Source organism: Hypanus sabinus, chromosome 22, assembly GCF_030144855.1.
Source record: "Hypanus sabinus isolate sHypSab1 chromosome 22, sHypSab1.hap1, whole genome shotgun sequence".
NCBI classification, from domain to species: domain Eukaryota; kingdom Metazoa; phylum Chordata; class Chondrichthyes; order Myliobatiformes; family Dasyatidae; genus Hypanus; species Hypanus sabinus.
This window is the reverse complement of record NC_082727.1, coordinates 59,076,917-59,089,220: the sequence shown is the minus strand read 5'-3', so window position 1 is coordinate 59,089,220 and position 12,304 is coordinate 59,076,917. Positions and strand designations below refer to the sequence as shown.

General features: G+C 40.4%; 1 long non-coding RNA gene across 1 annotated transcript in view; it reads right to left on the bottom strand.

Moving 5' to 3' along the window:
- Window positions 1–309: 309 nt before the first annotated feature.
- Window positions 310–12,304, bottom strand: part of LOC132379661 (uncharacterized) — a 77,670-nt gene continuing 65,675 nt past the window's right edge. The window contains exon 4 of the long non-coding RNA XR_009507501.1: window positions 310–1,978. This is a non-coding gene — a long non-coding RNA (uncharacterized LOC132379661). The remainder of the gene's footprint in view (window positions 1,979–12,304) is intronic.

Here is a 12,304-nt window from a genome sequence, read left to right as displayed (position 1 = left end):
CACTATTTATTGTTCTCTTTTTGCATTACCTGAACTATTCATTTAATTTAACTTTATATATTAAACCTGATTCTGATTCTGATTCAATGTCTGGATTTCCTGGACAACCTGGCCAGTAAGTTTGAATATGTATTGCTTGTTTAAGAATAGTATGATTGCCTATTGTTTAATGTTCACATGGACACGCTGCTTCTTCACAACACTGCCATGCCGATGACCTTGTTCTCCTCTTAAGGTTTACTGCACAGCCTGGGACTACTGTACAGAGGATACAAAACTGACTTGCATTTTAGTAGAACTTTTATTATAATAAAATATCCCACATGTTTCACATCAAACTAAGTTCAATGCCATAAGCACTAGAGATTCTACAGATGCTGGAAATCTTGAGTAACACGCAAAGTGCTTGAGGAACTCAGCAGGTCAGGCAGTGTTTATTGGAGGGGAATAAACAGTCAATACTTCGGGCCTGGACTGGAAAGGAAGAGGGAAGAAGTCTAACTTCTTTCTTCATCCCCCTCCTCCCCCATCCATTCACCCACCTGCCTCCTCTCTTGGTCTCACCTATCACCTGCCAGCTTGTACTCCTTCCCTTCCCACACTACCCTATTCTGGGTTCCTCCCCCTTCCTTTACAGTATTGACAAAAGGTTCAAAGGACCAGAAGGGACTGTTCCATGCTGTATCTCAAAAATTAAAAATTAAAAAATCATTATTGAAAATCAGTGAAACTCAAGTATTTGTTTCTTGCACATGGTAAAAAGCCAAGAAAATGATAAAGACAGCATATCTACATTTGACTAGTCTTACTTCAATCCGACTTGATATAAACCAATCAAATCAGTTAGTTTAGTCCAGGCAACAAACAACGTAACAGCATCGGTCAAAATAGGATGTCGCTCATCAGGCTGTTTTTGAGCACAGTCTTTAATGCCTGAGTTGAACTATCTTGGTTAGAATATGCAACTACATAGAAAATTTTTTCCAAGTTCACTAAATCCAATTTGTTTGTGATCAAGCAGAATGATGGCAATCTACATGACCCACAATAGTAAGCCCTTGGACCAGGATATTCGAGATCCTTGCCTTCATCAAGTCAATCTGAAGACTGTGATGATGGAAACTATTTGAGGCCCTCAGCACTGATCCTTCCATTATGTTCTTTTCATTTCTGAAGTAGAAGATCAATTTGTAAGGACAATTTTCCATCAGACTTATTTGATCTTTGAAGGGATATAGAAAGGGCAACTTAACAGGTGCTAAGGTTAACATACAAAGTAGAAGATGATGTCAAATATACAACTGCCTAGTCAAGAGAACAGCAAAGGCATCACTTGCAAATCACTGTCTTTAGTTTTATCTTGGTATATTTGCACTTAACCGGATGTAAAGACATTATAAAATTAATGTAATGCATACCTGTGTAACAATATATGCCAAATATGTAATCTTACAGCAGATCCATTAATATAAACCGCAGTTTTCAAGAATGAGTCTGTTCAACATTTCCCCTGGGTGTGATCAGGAGTCAATATGTTGAGATAGCTTTAGCCAAACGAGTGTATTTTTTTTTTCTTTACATCTGGTAGTGTCTCTGACTTGCCCCTACAAGACAGCAAGACACAAGAATCCATTGTTTCTTCCTTGTTGCTAAGTTCACTCCAATAGCACCAATAGTCTATAGGACTAAATGGAATTATAGGCGGATGACCTGCTGAGTTTCCTCTGTACATGCTAGCTTCTAGGAAAGTCATGGACTTGTGTATGAAATCTAAGATTTTGTGCTGTTGTTCTTCACCATGCCCTGTGGTGCATTGGGGGGCAACCTTGCCATTTCTTCAGCGTTTGTCTGTTTCTTTATGAGGTCGAGTTGCCAGCTCGAAGCTCAACCCAGCGTTGATGGAAAGCCTGTAGGAGCTGGCCGGATTTGAACCCCGGGCCATTCACCCCAAGGTCCGATGCAGACGCCACTTCAACACCTGCAGGCAAAAAAAAAATCGCAGTTTATGATAGGTTCCTTAATCTAAGTATACAACAATTCCGTTTCCAATCATTGTTACATGATTTGATACATGATAGCATAGTGGAATAATATTTGTAAATTTTTTTGGATTTAATTGAAATTAACATTTCTTTACATATAAAGCTTAAAACACTAAGTTCTTGAGAAAATATCAGTACTCTGTAGTAATTAGAGGGTCAGGTGAATTCACTGAAGAGCAAAGGGCTAATGTAGTGGCTATAAAGGCAGAAGGATGCCAGAATTTCATAGAAGAAAGAATTTCAGTGTAACCGTGCCAATAACTATAGCACACTCTTGGGGTAACATTTTCCACTGTCACGGGTGTATCCACAATCTGTCCATGCACATCTGCGTTTTTGGCCATGAGTTTCCCATGATTTGCCTGTACATATGGGTGCAATTTGAGTTCAGCTTTCAGGCATGGGATGCACTGAGTCTCATAAAAAATATAATGAAAAGCGAGTGCATTTCCACTACCCCCCACAACTTAAATCTCCTTATGAGTGTCGTAATGTTAACAAGCTGTTGGTTCATTGCCTCAGTACCTCTGTAACCTCATGGCCATAAGCAGGTGAAAGGTGCCAAAGTGGCACATTTTAGAAATAATTTTATATTGCCCTGACTAAAATCACACACAGACATTCAAACATTTACATGTAAGAGCAATTTAATAAATTGAAACCAGCTTAATTAAACGAAATAAAAATCTCTGCCAGCTCATTCCCTGAGCACCTGAATTTCCCCATCCGTTCACAGGGCCCACTCTACTCTCAGGGACGGGTAGCTCCTCCCCAAATATAGGGGTGGGTTGCACTGACGGAAAGGCTCTGACAACTGGTTCAACCCTGCCCCCTAGGTGGTTTGGTTGTCAAATTCAGTGCTGGTATTCAGGATTGTGAGGGTCAATGCAACTGCATTTGGGGCCTGTTAAAAAAAAATTTAAAAATGTTTAAAATCTTGAAAATATTTTTTTAAGTGAAAAGACTAAATTTCCATACATATATATATACACACACACACACACATATGCACGCTCACATACATATTTTAAAATAATTAAAGTATTTAAATTAACTTATTAAATCAAATGAAAAGCTCTCTTTGCTTTTGCCTGGTAGCTGGGAAATATGTGTTATTTTCCAGGAGAAGTCCGAGGGTCGGAAAGACACTGCTCTGCCCAGTAAAGGACTGTGTGTGCTTCAGCCTCTGTTTGCAAATAACCCAGATGCAGGCTTCCTGCAGATCTCAGTCGATCTTGACAGACGATCCGCCCCCAATATTACACACAAAATACACAATACCAATTAGTTCATTAAAGAATGACATGATTTGGGGAACACTTACTGTTTTATTGTTATCACATGTACCAAAATAGAGTGAGAAGTTTGTCTTGATACTATGTATATAAATTAAATCATTACACAGTGCATAGAGCTAGAAAAAGTTACAATAACAATGCAGAATGAAGTGTAAAATCTACTGAAAAAGTGCGAAGTATATAAACGGTAAAGAGCAATTTCAGAATCAGAATCAGAATCAGGTTTAATATCACCGGCATACGTCATGTATTCTGTTGCCTTTGTGGCAGCAGTACATTGCAATACATCATAATAGAGAAAAGGCTGCAAATTACCAGCAAATGTTTTATATACATATATATATATATATATATATATATATATATATATATATATATATATATATATACACACACACACAAACACAAATAGAATTTTAAAAATTAGTGAGGTAATGTTTATGGGTTCAATGTCCATTCAGAAATCGGATGGTAGAGGGGAAGAAGCCATTCCTAAATGGTTGAGTGTGTGCATTCAGGCTCCTGTACCTCCTTCATGATGGTGGCAATGAGAACAAGGCGTAACCTGGGTGATGGGGGTCCTTAATGATGGAGCCGCCTTTTTGAGGCAGCGCTCCTTGAAGATGTCCTGGATGCTGGTGAGGCTAGTGTCCATGATGGAAGTTTACAACTCTCTGCAGCTTACTTCAATCCTGTGTAGTAACCCACCCCACCCCACCCCACCCCATTACCAGACGGTGATGCATCCAGTTAGAGTGCTCTCCACAGTATCAAATAATGTTAAAAACCTTTCATGACATTCCTTATTTTGATTCCTTGTATCAGATTTGACAAGTAGTTGAACTGATTCCATATCTCCATCAGCACACCTGAGCTGACAACAGAGAGACATCGCCACCCTGCAAGAAAGGGAAGGGCTCAGAATTTCCTTATATCGGCAAGTGACCAGGATGTAGGGCACAACAATGATCATTAAATTTCCCTCTTCAAGGGGGATGTATCAATCATTTGCAAAGGAATTAAGTAGAGTAGATCTTGACATGAGTCATAGGCATACAACATTCTCCAGATGAGCCAAGCTGAGAGTGTTAAGGGGGAGAGGGAGATTTCTCCACAATTCTTAGGGCATTGTATCCCACTTCTGAAATTTGGTTCTATTGAATTCAGTCTCAACCTCCTTATTTTAAACACTAACTGACATCCCAATACTTGTGTCCAAAGTGAGCAGATCTCACTCAAAGATGACCTCTGGGTTTTGCATATCTATTACATCGTAAGTGCTTGATCTGATTGGAGTGGTGAAACTTGGTTACATTTAGTTATTCATAATAAGTAGGGATATTGGAATCAATCCTGAGCATGAATGTGAAAGCAATGGAACAAATCTCCTTAAACTTTTGACCCATAAATATTTTTACAGTCCACTTGCCTTTTTAATTAGATAATCACATATTTAGAGCAGAGTCATTTGAAATTGGAAGAAGGAATAACAATCATTACCAATCCATCTCCCAGAAAAAGAGAGACATGATTAGGCTTCATTTAGCGAAGACAAACAATTGCCACATGTCCTTACAAAGCAGCTTCGCAGACCAGGTTAAAACGATGACTGAGGAATAGGAGGAATCTGGGAAAAAACTGTCGTGATTTGTTCTGCCAAAGAATCAGCAACTGAATATTTTCACTTGGAGCTGAGCCAAAGAACCGAGGAAATCCAAAATTTGTTCGGTTTCACTCATTCTAAACCAATCCAGATTTTACCTTCAACAAAATCAGTGTTACAGCTTGAATGCAAAATAGATAAATAGTTAAATTGATACTTTATTGATCCCAAAGGAAATTACAGTGTCACAATAGCATTACAAGTGCACAGATATAAATATTCAAATATTAGAAGCGAAGTAAGAAAGAATAAAAAAATAAGTTACCTCAAACAGTCCAACAGGGGAGGGAATCACCTCCCAGGCTACAGGTTGACTCATTATAGAGCGTAAAGGCTGAGGGTAAGAATGACCTCATATAGCACCCTTGGAACAGCACAGTTTTCTTAGTCTATTACTGGAAGTACTCCTCTGTTCAGCCAAGGTGGCACGCATTGTCCAGAATTGCCAGAACTTTCCACAGGGGCCTTGGTTCTACCACAGCCTCCAGTGTGACCAGTTTGACTCCTATAACAGAGACAGCCTTTCTAATCAGTTTATTGAGCCTGTTGGCACTACCTGTGTTGATGCCATTGCCCCAGCACGCCACCACATAGAAGACTGCACTGGCAACTACAGATTGGTAGGAGAGGCCTACATAATCTAAAGGATCTCAGTCTCCTCAGGAAGCAGAGGTGACTCTGGCCCTTCTTGTACACAGCCTCTGTGTTGGTGCTCCACTCAAGTCTGTCATCCAGGTGCACTGACAGGTTGTAGGTCCTCACCACATCCACGTCCTCATCATCATTAGTAACAGGGAGCAGTACAGGCTTAGTCTTCCTAAAGCCCATCATCATCTTCTTTGTCTTACTCATGTAGAGCTTCAGATAATTCAGCTTGCACCATCTGACAAAAAGAGAGGATTTCTTTTCACTGGCATGTGGCACTGTAAAAGTAATTTTCCCTGATTTCTTCCATCTCAACTTGGCAGAAATTCGTATTTGATTATGCCCTGGCAGTGTTAACTGGAAGGTGGACTTCTCGGAGTGACAAGTAAAACCTGGAGTTGAACGTGCACTGAGTGTCTCAGAATCGGAACACCCAAAAGTCCATTGAGGATTTGGAACATCTCTAAAAAGTCAATGTCAAAGTAAATTTATTATCAAAGTACACATACAGTACAGTGCAGGCACATATATGTATATATATAGCTAGGGTGCCTAAGGCGTTTGCACAGTACTGTATTTGTCAACATGGAGCGGAGGGCTAGTTTGTGAATCTGGAAGGAGCAAATGGTGTTGGAAATGGTGAGAGTGGAGTGCTGCAGGTGGGGTGTGGCACAGGTAGCAGAGAAGGAGTGCCGGGGATGGGGGGAGCAAGGTGCAAGAGCAAGATTCCCCTCTCCCTTCCCACTCTCTGTCCACAATAGAAACCCTTATCACAATCAGGTTTATCATCACTTACATACTGTGGTGAACTACATATACCTGTCTGGACACACCCCTCTGCTGACTGCTCCTGTGGCTCCTCCCACAGACCCGGTATAAAGGCAATTGGAGGCACTGCTCCTCCCTCAGTCTCCAGGATGTAGTGTGGTGGTCAATTGCAGCTTGTTCTTTCTTCCAGCCAATAAAAGCCTATTTCTCGCCTCACATCTCGGAGAGTGATTGATGGTGCATCACATACGTCATGAAATCTGTTTTTTTTTTGTGGCACTAGTACAGCACAATACATAAAGTTACTACAGTACTGTGCAAAAGTCTTCGACACCCTAGCTACCTATTTGTGCCGAAGGCTTGCACACGGTACTATACGTCACCATGTATTACCTTGAGCTTCATTTTCTTGCAGGCATTTACAGGAAAACAATGACATACAATAGAATTTATGAAAATCTATACATAATCAAAGACTGACAATCAATCGATGTGCTAAAGAAGACAAATTGTGCAAATTAAAATAAAAATAATAGATAGATAACACTGACAACATGGACTCCAAGGAACAACTCTGACTTAGATGTCCTTGTATGAAAAGTTTTCGGTGAGAGACTGCAATCTCTGAATAGCAACACACAAAAAATGCTGGTGGAACACAGCAAGCCAGGCAGCATCTATAGGAGAAGCACTGTCTATCAATCTCTGAATAGTATTGGTATGCCTGGAAAAGGGTAAGATATAGGTTTCGTAACTGGAATTAAGACTTATTGCTTTGCTGTAACTCACATGAAATTTGTTAAGAGACAATTTCCATCAGTAATCCAGGGACAAGGTTTTAATAACTGATAATGGTGGGGTAGGGGGTGGGGGGTGTAAGGCTAAACTTATGTTTACAAAGAAAATCTGAATCCCAGTTCAAGATCCGCCCACTCCTGTGTTCATCAGAAACAAGACAAGCTGTAGATAGTTGACCTCCTCCTGGGAGCTCTTAATGACTTTAGCAGCCTTTGGTTTAATCTGCTCTTCAGAGGACAGCTGACTTTCCCATACTCCCAGTCGAGCCCAGCCAATGAAGGGAGCGTTGGAAAAAAACTACTTGTGGGCCAGGAAGAACAGGTGGGTTCCCTCACATTCTGGAGGAAGGCAATGGGTATTAAGGTCATCTCTCCCCTCCAGCCCCCCAATCCCAGGATCACTTCACAGAATCTCATGGAACAAATCCTCACTAGATCAGTAGCTAAGCCTCAGTAGACAGAGGTCCTCTGTGGTGGGATTGGACCCTTCCTAGGATTAAATTAAACCCTGTCCCCTTAATCCAAAATTATCCGTGCCTGAATACTAGCTTGTCTCAGCCCAAAACATCAACTCTTTATTCATTTCCATATATGCTGCCTGACCTACTGAGTTCCTCCTGCTTTTTGGGTGTGTTGTTTTGGGCTTTTATTTGCTAGTCAGGAACACTTTAGTGACAGAATACTTACACCTAGAGTTAAATACCACCAAATGGGGTAATCTGGACTGCTGGGATTTTGCCCAAAACCTAGCATTCCACAAATTCAACCCCAATATCATCCAGCCGTATGTTTCTTTTGAAAATACACTCAGTGACCACTTTATTTGGTACACCAGTGCACCCGCTCATTAACGTAAGTATCCATTCAGTCAATCACGTGGCAGCAACTCCAGGCATTAAAGCATGCAGATATCATCAAGAGTTTCCGTTGTTGGTCAGACCAAACATCATAATTAGGAAGAAATGTGATCCTGGTGACTTTGAGCATGGAATATTTGTTGGTGCCAGGCGGGATCGTGTAAGAATCTCAGAAACTGCTTACCTCCTGGGATTTTTGTGCACAACTACCTCTAGAGTTTACAGACAATGGTGCGAAAAACAAAAAAAAAAATCCAGGGAGTGAAAATGCCTTGTTAATGAGAGAGGTCAGAGGAGAATGGCCAGATTGGCTCAGGCTGACGGGAAGATGACAGTGACTCAAATAACCACGGGTTACAACAGCAATGTGCAGAAGAGCAGTATCTCTGAATGCTCAGCACGTCAAACCTTGAAGTGGATAGGCTACTTCAGCAAAAGACCATGAATATACACTCAGTGGCCCATTTATTAGACACAAGAGATACCAGATTGTATAATAGTGGAATGCAGAATCCAAGGGACAATTCATCCATTGTATGCATATTCTAGTTTCATCAGAATTTTTCTGCAAGCGCAGAATGGCAGCCTGTGCAATCAATTACCTCCATTTCCCATATACATGAGGACTTCCTGAGTTGCATGCGTGGGCGTGGATGTGGCTGGCCTAATTAGATAAAAAGCTGGGCAGAATTCTCAGAGTCACCCAGGAGTTCCAAGGACCTCCCTGAATGAAGCAGAATAAACAGGAAGAGGCAAATGAAGCTGAAGATTTCTCATTGCATTTATGTCCAGCCAGTTAACTTACCTCAAATTCCCAGTGGTGGCCCAGAAGATGCAGGAGTAGTTGGAAAGAAATCATTGAAAACTTGAAACAGCTAGATTGGCTTTCCACTTTCTCGACCAATCCCACAAGGGGACTGTGGGCCTTCTTTGCCTTTGGCCACACTCTCATCATCATCACCTCCTTGTCCTTTTCCTCAGATCCTAACTTTACCAGCAATTTCAATTTCTTTTCCAGAACGATTCGAGTTGTAAAGTTTTTTTTGTGTGGCTTAAATTAAGGTTTAGGGCCATTTTCTTCGAAGATTGAAAATTAATAAAATCCTGTTGGAAGGGAGATTTGGAGACTCGGTAAGCTGTTTGATGGTTGCTTGTAAGGTAACAGTGGCTTTAGCACAATGTGACTAATTAGCTGATTTGAACCAATCAGAATATTTTGTCCTGTAGGCACTCTGAAATGAGACGCCCAGAGACCACTTCAGTGATAGAGCAAGATATGAGTAAACACAAATGAGAAAAGGGATATAGACCAAACTATTCATGATCGCAGTTCAGTCTGTTGCCCCTATTACACTGGACAACAAATGTTTTCAAAACTGTTGCTTCCTCAGAATTTTTTTTACTTTTGATAGTTCGCTTGAAGCTGAGAACAAATATAATTTCAGACTGCTTGTATCACGTAGGAATTTAGAGAAACAAGAAATTAACCTATTGAATATAATGCACTTAAATGCATAATAGTGCTGATGTTTTACAATAGTTCAACTCAGCTAAAAATATTTTGTTGATGATTTTCATTTATACTCGGTGTCTGAGGCTTCTCGCTTAAGTGCCCAACAATAATCAGCCGGCATTGATGGCTTCCAGTTGCCCTGACACCATTTCTCCATGACTGCAATGTCCTGGTGAAACTTTTCACCGTGCTCATTATTGACGGCACTAAAATTGTCAGGGAAGAAGTCAAAATGGGAATGGAGAAGATGAACCTTTAGTAACACGTTGCACTTCATGGTTTTGTATGCTTGAAGCATGTTGTCAACCAGCTGCACATAGTTTGGTGCTCTATATTAGTCAAGAAAAATTTCAACAACATCCTTGAATGCCTTCCATGCAGTTTTCTCAGGTCCCAGTAGGAGTTCTTTGAATTGCCAGTCATTGATGACGTGTTTGACTTGTGACTAACTTAATCTTGGCATCATTTATTTTGACTTGAATTATGAAATGAAATAACAAACATGGAAGATTTTTTTCAATGGTGCATGGTGGGTGAATTTTGTGGTGAAGTTCCATAAGATATGCCCAAATGTATTCAGGAAGCAAAATCGTCCAGTGTTATCATTTGCAGATTTAGAAGATTGGGCTTTATTGTATTTCCCTGGCACGTGCCAGATGAGGTTATTTTTGTTGGCAAATACTCTGCCACAAAAAAGGAAATCTTGTCTATATGGGCGGACTAGAAAATAACAATCTTTGGGATGTAACATAAAGATTACCAATGGGCTTGTTCACTGATGAGGTTAGCGGTGACTGATGGATGATAAAAGTAACTATGATCAATTTACAAGTAAGTGCTGCAGTTAGTTGGCGGGTCTGCTTCAAGCAGATATTTTGGCAGAACATTTTAAAAGTAACCTTTATATCTCCTTCGGAGATTTCATAACTGTAACTGCGTCATCACATATTGAATGTATTTACACTGAATCATTGCATCTGTCACACTCAGGGAAAACAGGACTCAAGTACAGCCACCTTAAGAAAAGCACTTCCTGTGGTCCCATTCCTCATCTCTCCTCTGACTAACACTAGATCCTTATTCGGGTTCAGAAAATACATTTAGTTGAGATCTGGAGGACATGGAATAACACAAGGAGAGTTTTCACTTAACTAGGATGAAGAATGAGAGGTATGACCCTTGAGATGGGTTCTACAATCACCCGGACAGCAATAGAGCCACAGTGTAAATAGTCTGAGTGTACTAAATGATAAAACACAAGACCATTTCACCTCTCACATAAGCATGTAGAGAGTTTGAAATCTTCTCTCCCATGAGTTTAAACATCATGAAGCTCAAGAATGGTCATGGCTGTTTGCAGCTTCATTCCTCGAGGTACAACTTGTCTAACGTGACATATCCAGAGGCCAGGTGGTTTGGATTTGATTTGCCCCTTTACGAGCCATGCAGGTAAACAGACCTTGACAAATATGCAGAAATCATCTCAGCTCGGTGGAGAAGGCACAGGGGAAAGCATTAACATTTCTCAGTGGTAGGAGTTACAGAGATTTTATTTTCCGAGCAATGCAGAAAGTACATTTCCACTAAAACATGTGTGATGGTGATGAGAACTTACAATTGCCAATACTCAATTTCAAACATATTGGAAAATAACTGAGGTAGTACAACCAAAGATCAATAATCTTCAGTTAGATCAACTGAATTAATAATATTAAAAGGCAATACTGAAATCAGGACCATAAGATATAGGAGAAGAAATAGGCCATTCAGCCCATTAAGTCTGCTCCACCATTCCATCATGGCTGTTTTATTATGCTTCTGAACCATTCTAAAGTTCAAAGTTCAAAATAAATTCATTATCAAAATACATATATGTCACCATACACAACCCTGACATTCTTGTGGGCATATGCAGCAGATCTATAGAACAGTAACAGGATCAACGAAAGATCAACCAGAGGTCAGGAGGGAACAAACAGTGCAAATGTGAATATAAATAAATAGCAATAACTTGTGGTGGTATCCGTCGGTATCGAGAGACCATGGATCTGCGCCTGGAGTTTCCAGGGAGCAGGCCTGGGCAGGGTTGTATGGGAGACCGGCAGTTTCCCAAGCTGCAGGCCTTCCCCTCTCCACGCCACCGATGTTGTCCAAGGGAAGGGCACTAGGACCCACGCAGCTTGGCACCGGTGTCGTCACAGAGCAATGTGTTGTTAAGTGCCTTGCTCAAGGACACAAACGTTGCCTCAGCTGAGGCTCGAACCAGTGACCTTCAGGTTACTAGTCTGATGCCTTCTCCACTAGGCCACACGCCAACACTATAACTAACAGGAACATAAGATAATGAGATAAAGATTCCTTAAAGTGAAATCTCTGTCTTCTCCCCATAACCTTTGACATCCTTATTAATCAAGGATCTATCAACCTTCATTTTAGTCTGGTTTTTGAATGATGGTTTTAATATTAAATAAATTGGTTAAATTCTTACAATAGTAGAATACCAGAACTTTTCAGGCATGTGGAATGATTCATCTGACAGAAAAAATGACATTCCAGGAAAATCCTTCCTATAGATGTGATTGATTCACCCTGTGTCTCTGTTTCTAGCAATAGTGATCACATGTACACCTAGCTGATTATTTCCATGAAGCTGCATTATTTGTGTATTTATATATATAAATAATTAGTCATCTCTTTCACAGGGGACAGAAAGAGATGTGA